The sequence below is a fragment of the Penaeus japonicus genome, unplaced genomic scaffold (genome assembly GCF_977035675.1).
Source record: "Penaeus japonicus unplaced genomic scaffold, GWHDUDI00000001_assembly GWHDUDI00000035, whole genome shotgun sequence".
NCBI classification, from domain to species: Eukaryota; Metazoa; Arthropoda; class Malacostraca; order Decapoda; family Penaeidae; genus Penaeus; species Penaeus japonicus.
The window spans coordinates 9,607,977-9,615,476 of NW_028234437.1; the positions used below are offsets into that span (position 1 = coordinate 9,607,977).

The 7,500-nt window shown below is 44.2% G+C and overlaps 1 protein-coding gene across 1 annotated transcript in view; it reads left to right on the top strand.

The window, feature by feature from the left end:
* dally (division abnormally delayed protein) overlaps window positions 1-7,500 on the top strand; it is a 439,028-nt gene that overhangs the window by 122,473 nt on the left and 309,055 nt on the right. The window lies entirely within an intron of this gene.

Below are 7,500 nucleotides of genomic sequence, written 5' to 3' on the forward strand. Positions count from 1 at the left end.
TTGCGTGTGTGTGTGTGTGTTGTGTGTGTGTGTGTGTGTGTGTGTGTGTGTGTGTGTGTGTGTGTGCGTGTGCGTGTGCTCTCGCGTGTGCGTGTTGGGGGGCGGGGGTATTTGGGTGGGTGGGCGAACGTGCCGGCGTGTTCATGAGTGTGGGTGTTTCGTATTATTTCTGCGCGTGTGTGCTTGTGTTTGTGTGTGTGTGTGTGTGGTCTGTATCCATTGTCCTTATGCAATTCTCATTTCACTCGTATATTTTTGTGCGTGTACTTGCGTGTTTGTGTATTTATCTTTACGTGTAAAATTACTCCGAAGAAGCAAGGCATTAAGTATGCATAAAAATGTACATCTCTTGATTACGCTTTTTAAATGTCAACTATAATGCGACCACTTACACTGTTGGAGATAAAGTCAGAGATATGAAGAAGCATCTTGAGTTACACCCAAGAAATTGAAGCAAATATTCCCATTATTGCGTCATCCCGTGTGTGTGTGTGTGTGTGTGTGTGTGTGTGTATAATTTTTTGCTTTTCATTTAATTAGATTTTTGTTTTTATTATGATTATCATTAAGTCTCTAAGTATAGAGGGATGGAGTTGGAGAAAGGAAAAGGTGGAGGAAGGGAGGGGAGAGAGGTGGAGGGAGGGAGAGAGGAAGGGGGAAGGGGAGGGAAAGGAAGGGGAAGGGGAAGGGAAGGGAAAGGAAAAAGGAAAGGGAGAGGGAGAGGGAGATGGAGAGAGAATGAGAGAGGGAGAGGGAGGGAAGTAGGGTCCTACGCCTCCCTCCTCTCTCCTCCTCTTCCCTCATCCCCTCCCTCACCACCTCCTCTCTCCTTCCCCTCCCTTCTCTCTCCTCCCCTTCCCTCCTTCCCCTCCCTCTCCACCTCCTTTCTCCTTCCCCTTTCACGCCCCTCACTCCTCTCTCCTTCCCTCCCTCCTCTCTCCTGCCCTTCCCTCCTGTCTCCTCCCCCTCCCTCGCCCCCTCCCTCCTCTCGGTCAACCCCCGTCTTCGCGGCTGTCACCCGCAACGAGAAAAATGAACCCGCTTTTCAACACCTTTTCCCAAGTAGACGTCATTGCGTTGTCGAGAGATCGCCATTAACGCGGATTTATCGGCGGAGAGTCCGCTTTTACGGCGGCGACGGCAATCCAATCGCGTGTCGCCGACAAACCGAATCGCGCGATTTAGCGAGCGGGCGTTTTTTTTTTTTTTTTTTTTTTTTGGGGGGGGGGGGGGGAGAGGGCGCGGGGATGTGTTTCTGGTAAGAACTATTAGGAAAGCTGTTGGTTTCTCTTTGGGTCTGGTCGTTTTTCTATCCTTCTATTTATCCGAGTTGTGTTTTATTTTCAACTATCTCTTCGGTTGAATGATGTTTTCACCATCATCATCAAGGTTATCATCATCACCATCCTCCTCCTCCTCCTCACCATCATCATGATCATAGTTATCATCATCATCATCATCATCATCACCATCATCATCATCACCACCACAGTCGTCATCATCATCACCATCACTACAGTCATCGTCATTATCATTATCATTTAGATAATTGCCTCGTATTATTCATACTATTGGCCACTGTAAGCTCCCCTTGAAGATCAAATACAGCAATGAATGAAATGAACATGAGAATAGAAAGAACAGTGAATAATTAAAAGGGAAAAGACAGAGGGAAATGACTTCGTTTAGGACGACTACTGAGAGAAATGACTGAAAAATGAAGGGCTAGAATAAAGATCATAATAAGATGAAAATAGAGAAGTGAAAAGGAAAGGATAGAAGGAAATTATTAATACTTGTCGTGTAAAGAAAGAAAATGATTTGAATAACGCTCATGCGAGAAAATAAAGATGAAAAAATAAGATTGATAAAATAAAGATAAGAAGTAGAAGATCAAAGTAAATTAGAAAGTAGAAAAAGGAAAGAGGGTAATAACCGCCTATTTGTGATATGTAGAGAGAGAAACATTATCACGCACGTATGGATGTCTTTCGTATAAGGGGAAAAAAACAAAGAAATGTTTAAGGAAAACCTATGTAGAAAGTGGTCTTGATTTTTTTTCCTAAAGATTAATTTTTGAAGTTATGTAAAGATGGCTGATGCGGCGTGTCGCGTGCAGAGGTTGTTATACAATATGTGTCACGTACAGGAAAATTGGAAAAAGGGTAAAGTGTGCGTGTCTTTTACAGGTGAGAAAAAAAGAAAAAAAGAGAGAGAGAGAGAAAAAAAAAAATATATATATATGTATATATATATATATATATATATATATATATATATATATATATTAAAACTGAAATAAAGTAGGTGGAAGATTAGGATAGTGACCGTAATGATGAAAATCATGATAATGAGAGTAAGAACAATAATGGTAATAGTAATGGTAACAATAACAACCTTAATGATAATGATAATAACAATGATAATGGTAATTAATGTTATAACAATGATGAATATAACTGAATAGCATTATTCGTATACTAGTGGATATAGTAATTTTAAAATGCGTAGACAGATTTGCAGTAATTATGGCCTTTTGAAGTGTTAAATGCAATTTGAATCTGGCCATGTACTTTTCAAAAGGTTGTGCAATCATGGTGAATTATACTAGCTTTTCCCCCCGTATTTTTAGTGTGTTCCGTCAAAGAGTTTTGTAATTAATATATTCATTTAAACATTTTCCCTTCGGTTATGGAAAAGGAAGAGAAATAACATGCGGTATAATTGACTACGTCGTGGCCATTTGCAGATGCAGTGATGTTCATAATTTCGGAAAATTTGAATCAGTTTTTTTCCATCCGTTTTGTCTGTTTTTTTTTCTCTCTCTCTCTTTCCGGAATGAAAGAATTAAAACGAAAAAGACAAAGAGAAAGATGATTTAGAAAAAAAAACAAGGTTTTACAATTGAATAGAAGTATGAATAATTTTCTAACAATTTTAGTTACATTATTAATGATAATGATGATAATGATAGTAACGATAGTAGTAATAATAGTGATGATCTTTCTAAACGATTAGACTAAAAAAGGATAAACAATAATTCAAGAAATAAACCAAAGTAACCCAACGGAAGTGCGCCCCCCCCCCCCCGCCGCCATTTTCCTCTCCGTTATTTTCCGGTTCCTTATCGCGCCGACACGTTGCGCCGCCGATAATCCTATTCTCCTCCTATGTACTGGAAAGCACGGGGCGACGACGCTATCTTATCGCTGGGGAGGTGATGCTGGCTCTCTCCGCGGCTCCTGTGGCACCCCTTTTATCGGGTTTTATCTCCCGTGTTTTATATCTTGTGGGTCTTTCTCCGTATGTCCTCCTCTTACTCCTTTTTTTTCAGGTCTTCCTCTAATTTTTTCTTCTGTTTCTTTTTTTTTCTTCTATGCTGATTCTCTCCTTCCCGTCCATTTTTTTTATTCCTTCCTCTTTCTCCTGTCCTCACTCCTCTTCTTTTTTCTTCCCCTTTCCCCTTCTTCTTCCTCCTCCTCCTCCTCCTCCTCCTTTCCTTCCTCCTCCCGCTTTTCTCCTTTCTCCTCCTCCATCCTCCTCCTCCTCCACTCCTTTCCCCTTCCCTTCCTCTCCTCCTCTCCTTCTCCCTCCCCCCGCCTCCTTTCTCCTTCTCCGTTCCCATCCTCCTCTTTCTTCAACCTCCTCCACCTCCACCTCCTCCTCCTCCTCATCCTTGTCCTCCGATGACGAGAAAGCGATAAGGTTCGGCCCAACCAAAGACCAGTCCCCCCCTTCCCTCCCCTCCTCCTTCCCCCTTACCCCACACTTCTCTCCCTCTCCTATCCCCTCCCCCTCCCTCCCCTCCTCCTTCCCCTTACCCCACACTTCTCTCCTTCTCCTATCCCCCCCCATCCCCCCCAACACAGCTCGAGATTAGCGACCCCGAGTAGACGCGACCTGACCTGGTTTTCGGTCTCATGAACCCACTTCCCAAGCAGTGCATGGAAGAGTGGGGGCAGTGGCAGGGGCAGTGGCAGGGGTAGGGGTAAGGGTAAGGGGGGTAAGGGGGGGTGAGGAGGGTTCTTACCCCGTGGTTATTAATCTTCTACATGTTTATATTTATTATGTTTATTAATTAAGAATTATTATTTATTTATTTATTCCTAATCTACTATTGTTATTATTACATGGAGATGATAATTATTTTTTATTCTTTTTTTAAGATCATAATTTAGAGGAAGATCAAAATTATTGGGGTTGACTCGCCGTAAATATGAGATAGTCTCGGATACATTTGCATAATGCGGTGTCGAGGAGGTTGGCCCAGGTAGGCTGCAGGGCTGGGTCTGGCTCGTCTCCTCTCTTGCTTAGACTCTTGTTTATTGAAGTGGCTCGCTCTCTCCTTTCTCTCTCTCTCTCCTTCTTTCTCTCTCTCGCTCCTTCTCTCTCTCTCTCGCTTTCTCTCTCTCTCTCTCTTCTCTTCTCTTCTCTTCTCTCTCTTTCTCTCTCTCTTTCTTTCTCTCTCTCCCTCGCCCTTTCCCTCTTCCTCTTCCTCTCTCTCTCCATCTCTCTCTCCCTCGCCCTCTCCCTCTTTCCCTCTCTCTCCATTCCTTCCTCTTTCCCTCTCCCACTCCCTAGCCCTCATTCCCTCCACATCCCTCCCTCCTCCCCCCCCCCTCTCTCCTTATCCTTCCCTCTCAGTTTTTTTCCTCTTCTTCTTGTTCATTTCCGTCGATTTTCCCCTTCCCTTCCCTCCCCCCCTCTGATTACCATCTTCCTTCTTCCTCCATTTCCTCGTTTTCTTTCCTCCCCTCCTTTTCCGTCTCCTCATTTATCTTCCTCTCATATTGTTCATATCCTTATTCTTTCTTTCATTTATTCCAATCATCTTCATCTTCATCTCTTTCATCCTTTCTCCCTTCTTCATTTCTTTCTTCTCTCTCCCCTTCTCTTTCGTCTTTTTTCGCCTCCTTCCTCTTTTCCTCGTTTCCACCGGCTTTCTCTCCATCTTCTTCCTCGCTCTCTCTTCCCACGTCTCCTTCCTCCCACGTCATCCTCCACCTCTTTCTCCTAATCTCCATCTCTTACTTCTCCTCCTCCTCTGCCACTTCTTTCTCACCTCCTCCTCCTCCCCCTCCTCTCCTCCTTCTTCTTTTGCTCTTCCTCCTTCTCCTCCTCCAACTCCGTCTTCCTCTCACCCTCTTCTTCATCTCCTCTTCCTCCTCCTCTTCTTCCTCCTCCAACTCCGTCTTCCCCTCTTCCTCCTCCTCCTCCATCTGTGTCTTCCTCTCCCCTTCCTCCTCCTCCTCCTCCTCTCCTTCCGCTTCCATCGGCAGAGTCATGCTCATTATCATTCACATTTTTCATGGCGTAACTCCTCTGCGAGCGCCGTTGTCGTAACAAACTTTTTTTTCCGCGGAGTTGGCCACACTGTTATGTTAAACCTGCAGGTCATGCATATGTAAAGGGAGAAATGGATGCAGCTATTGTGCCCTTTTCTTTTCTTTGCTTTTCTTTGCCTTTTTTTTTGGTTTTGATTTTTGTTTGGTTGTTTGTCTTTTTGGGTTTGTTTCTGGTTTGGTTCTTTAGTTGTGCTGGTTTTGTATTTTCGATTTTGTTCTCTTTTCTTTTTTTGTTTTCTTTTTATATAGCTTTTTTTATCTTTTTATCTTTGCTTATCTTTCTTTTCTCTATTGTGATTTTGCTTTCTCTATATTCTTATCTCTCTCTTGTCTCATAACCCTTCTTGAATGAATGACACTCCACCGTGGATTTCATCTTCAGGTCTGGTCTCTCTCGTTGTGTTTTCTGTATTCTCTCTCTCTCTCTCTCACTCACTCACTCGCTCTGTCTGTCATTCAATCACTCACTCAATCATTCTCCCTCTCTCTAATATTTACAATATTTACATTCCAAAATACAGCTTCCCCTTTTTGAGGAATTTTCTTGTCTTTCGTTTCTCTCTCTCTTTCTGTCTGTCTCTCTCTCTTTCTGTCTGTCTCTCTCTCTCTCTCTCTCTCTCTCTCTCTCTCTCTCTCTCTCTCTCTCTCTCTCTCTCTCTCTCTCTCTTTCTCTTTTTTCTCTTTCTATCTATCACTCTCCCTCTCTTTATCTCTCCTCTCTCTCTCTCTCTCTCTCTCTCTCTCTCTCTCTCTCTCTCTCTCTCTCTCTCTCTCCTCGTTATCGTTTTGATGTTGTATTGTTTTTCTGGTCTTGTTATTGCTCCCTCTTTTACTCTATCTGTCTGTGTCTGTGCCTCTCTCTCTCTCCCTCTCTCTCTCTCTCTCTCTCTCTCTCTCTCTCTCTCTCTCTCTCTCTCTCTCTCTCTCTCTCTCTCTCTCTCTCTCTCTCTCTCTCTCTCTCTCTCTCTCTCTGTCTCTTTCATCCTCTCTTTTCCCTTTTACATTTCATTCCAATCTTCTGGCTTCCCTCGCCGTCCCTTCTTCCCCGAGGAGCTGTAGGACCCTTCATTAGCAAGGGAAGATCCTGGAGGAGTTTGCAAACCTGAAAATCTACTTCCAGGATTTTTCTTTTCTCCTTTTCTCTGATTTTTTTTATGTGTGTTTTCCCTCCGATTTTTTAGAAATATTCCTCGGTTTCTCTCTCTCTCTTTCTCTAACTTTTTTTTCTCTCTTTCCCTCTCCCTCCCTCCCTTCATTCTCTATTCCTCTCTCTCTCTCACCTTTCCCATTCCCCTTCTTTCTTGCCCCCCCCCCCGTCCTCTCTCTCTCTTGACCTTCCTTCTTCCCTCCCTCCCCTCTTCCCTCTTCATTCCTCTATTCTTCTCCCCCTTCCTCTCAATCACCCCCCTCCTTCTCCTTTCCCCTCTTTTCACCCCCCCTCCCCTTCTGCGCCCTCATTTCCACCCTCTTTTTCCCTAATTTCTTTTCCATGCCGTAAACTCTACCTGAGGTCTACCTCGTAAACACACCTATAGGCCTACTTTCTCTCTCACATTATCATTCCTGTTCTCTTTAACACGGGGGGAGGGGGAGGGGGCAGGTTGAAGGGGCAACAATAGGAATCAATGGCTGTGGCGTGGAAAGAAATTGAGTTTCGTGAGGAAGAATGAGATGGGGAGGGGATGGGGGGAGAAGTCGAGGGGCGTAGTATGAAAATGAGTCTGGAATCGTGTGAGGTGTGAGTTAAGGTTGTGAGTTAAGGGAGAATGAGTTGGAAAAGGTCCCAGGTATACAGGCTGTGGGTTAAGAAGTGTAAGGGGGATGGGGGGGAGGGGTAGGTGTGGGCGTTGTGCATTGTGAGGCGATAGGAATGAGGAGGGTAATCGATGCCTCAGGTGAAAATGGAGAGAATTTCAAACTTGTTGCGGTGTAATGAGGCGTCGGGGAAGGCCATTTCTCATGTCTGGAACGGGGAGCTCTTTAGGCTGGCCGCCTCCTCTCTCTTGCTCATGCATTCACTAACATACAAAGGCCACACGCACGGGTTTGTACGTACACGCTCTGTCATTCACACATACGCGCTTACGTACGTACTTGCTCGCTCGCTCATTCATTCACTCACTCACTCATATATTCACTCGTTTACACACTCGCT